Below are 10,906 nucleotides of genomic sequence, written 5' to 3' on the forward strand. Positions count from 1 at the left end.
CTGGTCTGATGCTCTGTAATGGCAGAGCAGTTTCCATAACGGCTTTCCCAGTTTGGGGAAAACAAGGCTTCACCAGTCATAGTTTATGAAAGGGAAGGAGACTGGCTGAGGCTTGCTCACACATTTCCATTTGCAGAGCAACTCACAACAGTATTTTCCAAGCACAATGTGTGTGAGGGAGTGGGGGAAGAGTTCTCCCACAGGAAGGAATATTCATCACTCTCATAGTCGGTAATATTTAAATCAGCTGATCTACCTGCTTCATTAGAACTGGAAGTGCACATTGGCATTCATATCTTATAATCTCTCTTTCTCTTTTTCTCTCAGCATTGAGGTGCCATGAGGAACTCTTACCTTGCTCCGATACTTCTTTTTGGGGGTCTCTTTCTTGCTGCAGGTAAGTCATACACAGACATACAGTGGTACCTTGGGTTAAGAACTTAATTCGTTCTGGAGGTCGATTCTGAACCTGAAACTGTTCTTAACCTGAGGTACCACTTTAGCTAATGCTGCCGCCGCGCCGCCAGAGCATGATTTCTGTTCTCATCCTGAAGCAAAGTTCTTAACCCGAGGTAGTATTACTGGGTTAGCAGAGTCTGTAACCTGAAGCGTCTGTAACCTGAGGTACCACTATACAAGTTTCATAAACAATAAGTATGATAGGGATAAAGAACTGGAGACCAGTGGTGCTGGCGAGGCTAATCTGAACTCTCAAGGCTTCCCTTCTCAATCCCATCATAGAACCGAACCCCTCTCCCCTGCTAAGCACCTCTTATTTTGTTCTCCTGTGCTTTATGAAAGCAAAGACACAGTCCCCGGTTCAAGACTCATTGCCTGTTGGGAGGGCTATACGAAAGTATGGCTGCTCACCCTATGGAAAAGAAGAGAAGTCTTTTTGCCTGGGACTTGGTTCAGGAGTGAGCCTGTGGGTCCGGTAAGTTGTATTCCTTCTTCATGGAGACAAAATTCTGCTTAAAATTAGCTGCAGACCAGGAGTTTAGGACGCTGTGGAGAAATTCTCCGGCACAACAGATTCAGCATCACCCAGGAGCAAGAATTCCACCTTGCTTTACTTCTCTTCCCATGTCAGCAATTGCTTGTAGGATGCCGGTGATGTTCAATATCATTTATTTTGCACTGGGGGTGGTGGTATTGTTTAATCATAAGGCGTGGGCTTTAGGTACGGACACATATTTAAAACAGGAGATTCTGTGAACTAAATTGGCAGCTTTTTACTCATGCAAGCCATAGACAATTTTTACCATTGAAATTATCTGAAGCAACATGAAGGTGTGCTTCACCTTGTTTGTTCTGCATTGTCCTTTTTGCACACACTAATACCATCATTCCCATCGTCTGCCAAAGATTGTGTGCATGTGTGAACCAGCCCCAAGTGGAATATTTGAGTCGGCACTACTGAACTTATTTACAAGTGAAAATCAGGACTTTACTGACAAACCTTTAACTGGATTTCTTCTCGTGGTAGCATATATGATCATCAAGAGCTTCTGGAAAGTTCTTAAAAGGGCTACTTTATTTTTTTATTTTTTATTGTATTGATGAGTATGGCATACAGCCCTCACGGAAAAGCTCACACACATTATGATTGGCAAGATGAATAAAACACAAGGACACTTTTGCTGAAGGGTAGTGAAAGTCTACTGTCTTTATAAATATGCCACCAAGTGGAAGACATGTGGATTTCATGATAACCAAATAACAGTAGTAGTTTTATATTTCCTACTTATAGAAATCTTTGCCATTATTCCGCGGGAACTATTATTATCGCAAGGGTGAAGTTATCTCCAGAGTATGGAGTTGTAGTTTTTTTGTTTGTTGATAACAAGTTGGATTATGTAGCACAACTGCGGAATGACAATAAAAGGTTAGCCCGCCCCCCAAAAAAGGAGAGTGAAATTGTTGGGTTCTACTTATTAAAGTATGCTTGAAGTAGCCCTGATTAGTTACGCAAAAAGGCTTAATTTTAATTTGTTTTCTCTTTTCTTTTGCTGTTCCGCAGGACTCAAAATTGATAGGAACCTCATAAAGAAGGAATGCATTTGGACAAGGACTTATGTTGGAAGCAATCTAAGAGGTTTATATTGCTGCTATGAAACAGGTGAATATTACTGAACTTGCTTTTTTGTTACATTGCAAGGGTGGTTAAAATCCTGCTAATGTTTTCATCTGCTTATAATGGTCTCCTAAACTTATTATAAATTTTCCTCATTCTTTTCTGAAGTTCTTGTCCTCTTTGTTTCTGAGCTTCTCATTTAATTTTGCCATTTCAGCCTAGTCCAGCAACTTTGTTTGCCATTCTTCCTTGGTTAGAATTGTTTCTCCCTTCTATCTCTGAGCTAGCAACATCTGTGCGGCTGTTGTCACGTACATAAAAATTATTTGCTGGTCCCTTGGAATCTTGGTACCTGTTGTTGTTCAGTTGTTTAGTCATGCCCGACTCTTCGTGACCCCCTGGACCAGAGCACGCCAGGCACTCCTGTCTTCCACTGACTCCCGCAGTTTGGTCAAACTCATGTTAGTAGCTTCGAGAACACTGTCCAACCATCTCGTCCTCTGTCATCCCCTTCTCCTTGTGCCCTCCATCTTTCCCAACATCAGGGTCTTTTCCAGGGAGTCTTCTCTTCTCATGAGGTGACCAAAGTATTGGAGCCTCAGCTTCACGATTTGTCCTTCCAGTGAGCACTCAGGGCTCATTTTCTTCAGAATGGATAGGTTTGAGCTTCTTGCAGTCCACGGGACTCTCAAGACTCTCCTCCAGCACCATAATTCAAAAGTATCAATTCTTTGGCGATCAGCCTTCCTTATGGTCCAGCTCTCACTTCCATACATCACTACTGGGAAAACCATAGGTTTAACTATACGGACCTTTGTTGGCCAGGTGATGTCTCTGCTTTTTAAGATGCTGTCTAGGTTTGTCATCGCTTTTCTCCCAAGAAGCAGGTGTCTTTTAATTTTGTGACTGCTGTCACCATCTGCAGTAATCATGGAGCCCAAGAAAGTAAAATCTCTCACTGCCTCCATTTCTTCCCCTTTTATTTGCCAGGAGGTGATGGGACTAGTGGCCATTATCTTAGTTTTTTTGATGTTAAGCTTCAGATCATATTTTGCGCTCTCCTCTTTCACCCTCAATAAAAGGTTCTTTAATTCCTCCTCACTTTCAGCCATTAAAGTTGTGTCATCTGCATATCTGAGGCTGTTGATATTTGGTACCTATAATTCATAATAAAAAAGCTTCTGGTTTTTAAAGAAAGGTTATTTTAAACATCTTTTTCATTTCATTATATATCATTTTCCAAAAGGTTTTGATTACCTTACACTCCCACCACATTACCAAACTTACTTAAAAATCAAAATCAGGACCTTTAATTGGATTTCTTCTGGTAGTAGCATATACGGTTGTCAAGAACTTCTGGAAAGTTCTTAAAAGGGCTACTTTAAAATCTTGGTATAGATTAGTATGGTATACAGGCCTCACTGAAAAGCTAACACACATGTTGCAACTGACAGGAATAATAATAATAATAATAATAATAATAATAATAATAATAATAATTATTATTTATACCCCGCCCATCTGGCTGAGTTTCCCCAGCCACTCTGGGCGGCTCCCAATCAGTGTTAAAAACAGTACAGCGTTACATATTAAAAACTTCCCTGAACAGGGCTGCCTTAAGATGTCTTCTGAATGTCAGGTAATTATTTATCTCTTTGACATCTGATGGGAGGGCGTTCCACAGGGCGGGCGCCACTACCGAGAAGGCCCTCTGTCTGGTTCCCTGTAGCCTCACTTCTCGCAATGAGGGAACCGCCAGAAGGCCCTCGGCGCTGGATCTCAGTGTCCGGGCTGAACGATGGGGGTGGAGATGCTCCTTCAGGTATACAGGACCGAGGCCGTTTGAAGGGCAGTGGGGCTTTATTGTCCTTACAAATATGCCAGAAAGTTGAAGACATGGATTTCATAGTATCATAGAATTGGGAGGGACCCAAGGGTCATCTAGTCCAATCTCCTGCAATGCAGGAATCTCAGCTAAAGACAAATGGCCACCCGACCTTTGCTTAAAAACCTCCAAGGAAGGAGAGTCGACAACCTCCCGAGGGAGTTTGTTCCACTGCTGAACACTTACTTTCAGAAAGATTTTCCTGCTGTGTATTCGAAACTCCTTTCTTGTAACTTGAAGCCTTTGGTTCAATTCCTACCCTCCAGAGCAGGAGAAAACAAGCTTTCCCCCTCTACCGTGTGACAGCCCTTGAGTCATTTGAAGATGGTTAACATAACTCCTCTAGGTCTTCTCTTCTCCACGCTAAACATACCCAGCTCCCTTGATCATCTTGGTTGCCCTCCTCCACACGTTTCAGATGATACTCAAATAATATTAATAATTTTGTATTTCCTCTTTATAGAAATGTTCACCATTTTTGTGTGGGAAGTGTTATTATCACAAGGGTGAAGTTATCTCCAGAGTGGAGAGTTGTAATTTTTTTGCTTGTTGAATATGATTTTGCTTATGTAACACAACTGCAAAATGGGTATAAAAACTTAGGGGAGAGAGAGAGAGAGAGAGAGAGAGAAGAGATTTGGGTTTTACTTATAATGTATGCTTTAAGTAGACCTAATCAGGTATACAAAATGGCTTTAAAATAAATAACTTCATTTTGCTGTTCCACAGGACCCAAAACTCAGACCAACTCTGTATGCAATAATTATGGTTGCAGCTCCATAAAGATGGTGTGTTTTTGGACAAGGGAGTTTGTCCGAAGCAATTTGAATGGTGTATATTGCTGCAGAAAAGTGTAAGTCCAAATATTGTGGAAAACTCCATAAGATCAGAAGCCTAACAATGCAGTCCATGATGATGATGCTTCTACCTGTATTCTACTGACCATAATTTGAAGCTCTGTTCAGGACTCCAAACTAAATGCATGCAAGTTTTCTATGCAGACAGTGATCTAGGTTGCAGGAATTGAATGTGTGACCTCACTATTCTTTTCACACATTTGCTTCAAAGGCCTGAAGAAGACTAAATAATTTTGGAGAGGCTATCATTTCCTCTTTTTGGTTGATATAATTATTAGCAAATCTTTGCGGTTAGAGCCAATAGTTTCTTTCTTTCTTTCTTTCTTTCTTTCTTTCTTTCTTTCTTTCTTTCTTTCCATCCATCATCTATATCATCTCTCTCTCTCTCTCTCTCTCTCTCTCTCTCTCTCTCTCATCTCTCTCTCTCTCTATCATCTATCTACCTATCTCATCTCTCATCTATCTATCTATCTATCTATCTATCATCTATCTATCTAATAATAATCCAGAGATATATGTTACACCTAAGGTCTGTTTCTCAGGTGTCAAAGGTCAGGATAAAGAGGTGCATCTTTAGCTTGGGTCACATGTTTATTTTCCATTTCAGAATGGAAATAGTATAACCTCCTCATCCAATGTCTCCTTGGTCAATATGTCCTCAGCTGGAACCTCCTCGGCCAAAACTTCCCCAGCCAATACCTCCTCCCATAGTACACTCTCATCATGTGAAAACAATTACAGAGTTACCATGGCCATATTACGAGTTTTTGTTAACTCCGCTTTCATGTTTTAAAACATTAAAACAACTTGCATGTTTTCATGTGGGAGTGGGTGAATGTTCAAGGATGCAGAAACAAGCCCATTCGCCAGGGTCCCAATTCCACATGCACTAAGCTGACTTTGCAACATTAAAGGAAAAGTTCATAAAGGGGCTTCTAAGCATGTTCAGAAGAGTGCACTTAGAAACTTCCACATCATCCGGAACCCTGATAATGCTGGGTTCCTGACTACATGGAGGTTTCTAGCTGTATATAATCTGAAGCGCCATTCAAGCTTTTACACTATGAAAGTCTGCTTTGTGGGCTGGGATACTATGGTCGGGCTTTTATGTGCAAACCCTCTGCTCTCTTCACACATTCTCTCTGAAAGCCAAAAACTCTTGACATTCAGACGGACAATTTTGCAATTGCGTGGTCTTCTGTTGTTCCGCATGATATTTTACAGGAAATATCTTGGGTTCCACCTTTAATAGCTCTACAGATATCAGTGGTGCCTCTTGCAATGTTCTGATATTATTATTTTACTTACTTAGAATTTCAAAAGAAATTTAAAGTTCACTCCACATTGTTACTCACAGGCCCTCCAAGTGTCCTTATTTTCCTGGGATGTCCCTGATTTAGAGAAGCTACATCAGTTTCTTTTTTTATTATATATATATATATATATAATTTTTATTTATTTTCCATTTAATATTATGCATTCACATTCCCATTATCCACTTTACTGCCCTCGACTTCCTTCCCTCCTGCCTCATGACTTTTGAAATTAACCTTTATGTCATTGCAATTTATATGTTTTCTAATTCTAATTACACTCATTACAGAACGGCTCAAAATTTAAATAAACAGAAGCAGAATCAGCCGCAGCCGCAGCCGAAGAAGAAGAAGAAGAAGATGCACAATCCTAAGACTATATAATAAAACTGTAATTAGAAACAGAAATGGCTATGAAATTATGGACATGGAATGTTAATGGACTAAATAATAAAGTTAAAAGAAATAAAAATTGAACAAATTTTATTGAAGAGAAAATTGAACATTATTTGTTTACAAGAAACATGTGGCAAGGAAGCACAGAAAAAAATTAATTAACAAAAAAATAGGAAATGAATTTATATCTTGAGATAAATGTAAAAAAAGAGGTGTGGTTTTGTGTATTAGCAATAGATATGAAGCATGGCAGATCTTCAAGGATGAGGAGGGAAGGCAAAAAATTAATACTAGTTGGAATTTATGCACCAAATGGCTCAAAGCCTGAATTTAATAAATCATTGAACAAGAAGCTTTTAGATTATATGGATAAAAAAATATCATAATGGGGGACTTAAATGGGGTGGTTTCATTGGAAATGGACAGGTCAAAAAGAAAAGCAGAATCTAAGGAGGAGAAACTACCTAAGACTTTCTTCTCTTTGGTAGAAAGCTGCAATCTAATAGACATTTGGAGATTAAGACACCCATTGGACAAGCAATTCCCGTTCTTCTCAGAGCCTAATCAATCAGCTGGAAGGACAGACTACTTTTGGATATCCAGCGAATTAGCAATAAGGATCACAAAAGTAGAAATTCAACCAAAAACTTTATTGGAGCATAATTCTTTTTTTTTTTTTAAATTAAGAGGAATAGATAAATCAACTTTTCGATGGAGATTGAATGGTAGATTGAATGGTAGATCAGGAAATAAATGAAAAGGCACAAAAAACCTTAAAAGACTATTTCAAAATTAATCTGAATGAAGAGACAAAAAATTAGGACTATATGGGATGCAAGCAAAGGTGTAATGAGAGGTTTTTCCATACAGCAAAATAGTTTTAAGAAAAAATAAGAGAAAAGAAGAAATCAGAATTATTAAATCATATTATGGAAAATGAAAAGATATTAATCAGTAAACCTAGTGCTACAAAAAGTAAACAAAATAATAAGATGTTACAAACACAATTCTCAATGATTATAAATCAGGAGATTGAATGGAAAATAAAGAGGATGAGACAGAAAAAAATTGAATTAGAGAATAAACCAGGAAAATTGTTAGCATGGCAATTAAAGAAAAGACAGTGCCAAAACACAATTAATAAGATTAAAATCAAAGACAAGTTAATTGAAAATCTGAAAGAGATTAGAAAGAATTTTTAAAATTTCTATAGACAATTATATAAAGCTGGAAAAGAAAACGTAATTGGAATCGAAGAATAATTTAAAAAAGAAAATGTGCGAAAAAATTCTGAAAGAGAAAAAAGATAGACTGAATGAACCAATAACACTAGAAGAGATACAAACAGCAATTAAAGACTTAAAAATTGGAAAGGCACCAGGACCTGATGGATTTACTGCAAAATGTTATTAAAAATTAAGTCAAATTATGCTGTTACCGTTGAAAGAGGTCATGGATAACATTTTAGAAAAGGGAGATATCCCAGGGACATGGAAAGAGGCATTTATTAACATTGATCCCAAAACAGGATGTAGATTTACTTCAGGACAAAAATTACAGGCGAATCTCGCTATTAAATAATGATTACAAAATGTTTGCAAGTATACTAGCAAACAGACTAAAAAGAGTGTTAAAGGATATGATACATGAGGACCAAGCTGGCTTTCTTCCTGGTTGACAGATCAAATATAATGTAACAAATATACTGGGTATAATAGAATATCTGACTAGCAGGAATGACAAGCAAGCAGCATTAATATTTATAGATGCTGAGAAGCTCTTTGACAATATTTATTGGGAATTTCTTATAGAAAACCTGGAATTAATGGAAATGGGACAGTTTTTTATAAAAAGGGATCAAAGCAATCTATTCAGATCAAAAAGCTAGATTTATTGTAAACACTGTATTAACTGATAATTTTGAAATTATGAAGGGCACCAGACAAGGTTGTCTGTTATCACCATTATTGTTCATTACAGTCCTGGGAGTCCTTCTAAGAGATATGAGAAAAACTAATAATATTAAAGGAATTTGTGTCAGTCGAAAAATATATAAATTGAAAGCCTTTGCGGATTATTTAGTTATAACAGTAGAGGACCCATTAACCAGTGCAATGGAAGCACTAGAAAGAATAGAAGAATTTGGACAGGTGACAGATTTTAAATTAAATAAAAAGAAAATGAAAATTCTAGTTAAAAATATGGACCAACATTTAAAGGGCGAACTGCAACAAAAAATAGGTATTGAAGTGGTAAAAAAGTTAAATATTTAGGAGTCTAGTTAACACCAAAAATATATGTATTTGTTTAAAGATAACTACACACCTATATGGAATGGTATCAAAAGAGACTTAGAAGTGTGGGGAAGAATGAAGCTATCCCTGTGGGGTACGATTTCAGTGATCAAAATGAATGTGTTACCCAAAATGCTATTTTTATTTCGTACAAGCCCAATTATAAATGGTGTAGCTAATTTCAAAGGGTGGCAAAAAGTAATTACAAAATTTATCTGGCAAGGGATAAAAACCAAGAATAAAATTTAAATTACTTACAGCTGTTAAAGAAAGAGGAGGTTTCTCCCTGCCAGATTTGAAATTGTACTATGAAGTTTCTTGCCTATGCTGGTTAAGGGAGTGAATATTGTTAAAAAATACAGATCTATTAGATCTGGAAGGATTTGACAATAGGTTTGGGTGGCATGCATATTTATGGTATGAGAAGGTAAAAGTCCATAAAGATTTTCTGAATGACATAATTCGAAAATCAGTCTATGGGGTGTGGAATAGATATAAGAATTTATTAGTACATAAACACCATGGTGGCTGTCACCGTTAGAGGCAACAACAATTTTATCCTAAATTCATTCTCAATTGCATAATTCACCTCCTCTTCCTGCAGGTTTAGCCATCCTGCTAATTCCACAATCAATCTGGTCTTAATGAACTCTCCTGCAACTTCCAGTACTGCTCTAAATCTCAAATTAAGTTCTTTTTGCCTCACTTCCATTATCGCTAAAGAATCTCAGGTCTCCTCTTGTAATTTGGCCAATTCTGCAACTTCTGCTTTAACCTTCTCACCATCTTTTCTCATCTCTTTCACTTCTTTTTGTGTTTTTCTAATGGCATCATCCAGAGCTTGCATTTATATCTTAACATCTTGTACAGCTTTCCCTAATTCCAATGATTTAGTTGACAGTTCTCTAATTTGTCCCATCAAATCTGCCACTGAAGTCAAAATGAAGTCTCTTTGGCTGCTTCTATATGTGCCTAATGCACAAAAAAAGAAAGAAAGAAAGAAAGGAAAAAGAAAGGGGGGAGGGAAGCAAAACTTTCCACTGATTTAAAAAACAAACATTGAGAGGACAATTCACACACAATACGAAATCTACTTTCAATTTCTTTGTTAAACTGACTTCAGGGCATAGAAAAACAAAAGTGCCAGCTCAATACAAAATCTCTTTGGCCGCTTCTTTATTTGCCTAATGCACCGGAAAAAGAAGGGGGGGCAGAAACACCCACCAATGTAAAGGGCAAACAAAGGGGGGGAGGTGGTAGGAAAAATTGAATATATCCAAGAGAGCCCAAAGTCACAGTCTACCAATTACTTCAACCTAATCCGATTGATCAAAGGACTTTAAGATGCAAATTGGAAAAAGCTCTGTGTGTCACCCCACTCTCTAATCTCGGTGCAGCCTCCCCAAGGATGGAAGAGAAGCTGCCCCAGTTTCTGATTTGATTCCAGAATGTCCCACTTTTCCTTAGGATGTCCCTATTTTCATCGGAGAAATGTTGGAGGGTATTGAGTTATTGTGATCCAGCAGCAAGCAGCTATGACTCTCTGCAGCTTGTTTCTTTCCTTCTCCCCACTTGCATCACACCAAACTAGCTACACAAAGATTCTGCCTACAATATCTTCCTCTTTTAAAGCAATCCAAGTTGGTCGCCATGACTGCCTCTTATGGCAGCTAATGTCGTAGTTTAATTATGAGTTGTGCAGGGGTGACAACTTGAATAAAACATTCTGAGGGCCCCACATAATCAATCACATGATTCAGTGCACACATACCATTTGAATGGGAATGACCATCAACTTTGGGGGGCCCAGCCCCCTCAAATATTTTACTGTGGGGGCTGAAGCCCTCACAGCCCCTAGAAGTTGACTCCTATGGAGCTGTGTGAGGAAGTACTTTGTTGTGTATGTCCTGAATCTTCCATTGTTCAGCTTCATTGGACATCCTTGACTTTTGGGAGAAAAACTCTTTTCCACAACTTGAACTATTTTATAAACCTCTGCCATCAAGACCTCTCTAATTCCTCAAATTAGATGTTGCAACAAAAAGCCTCAGATGTTGCAACATTTCCTCATGAGGGACTTGCTCCTA

This window comes from Podarcis raffonei, chromosome 3, assembly GCF_027172205.1.
Source record: "Podarcis raffonei isolate rPodRaf1 chromosome 3, rPodRaf1.pri, whole genome shotgun sequence".
NCBI lineage: Eukaryota > Metazoa > Chordata > Lepidosauria > Squamata > Lacertidae > Podarcis > Podarcis raffonei.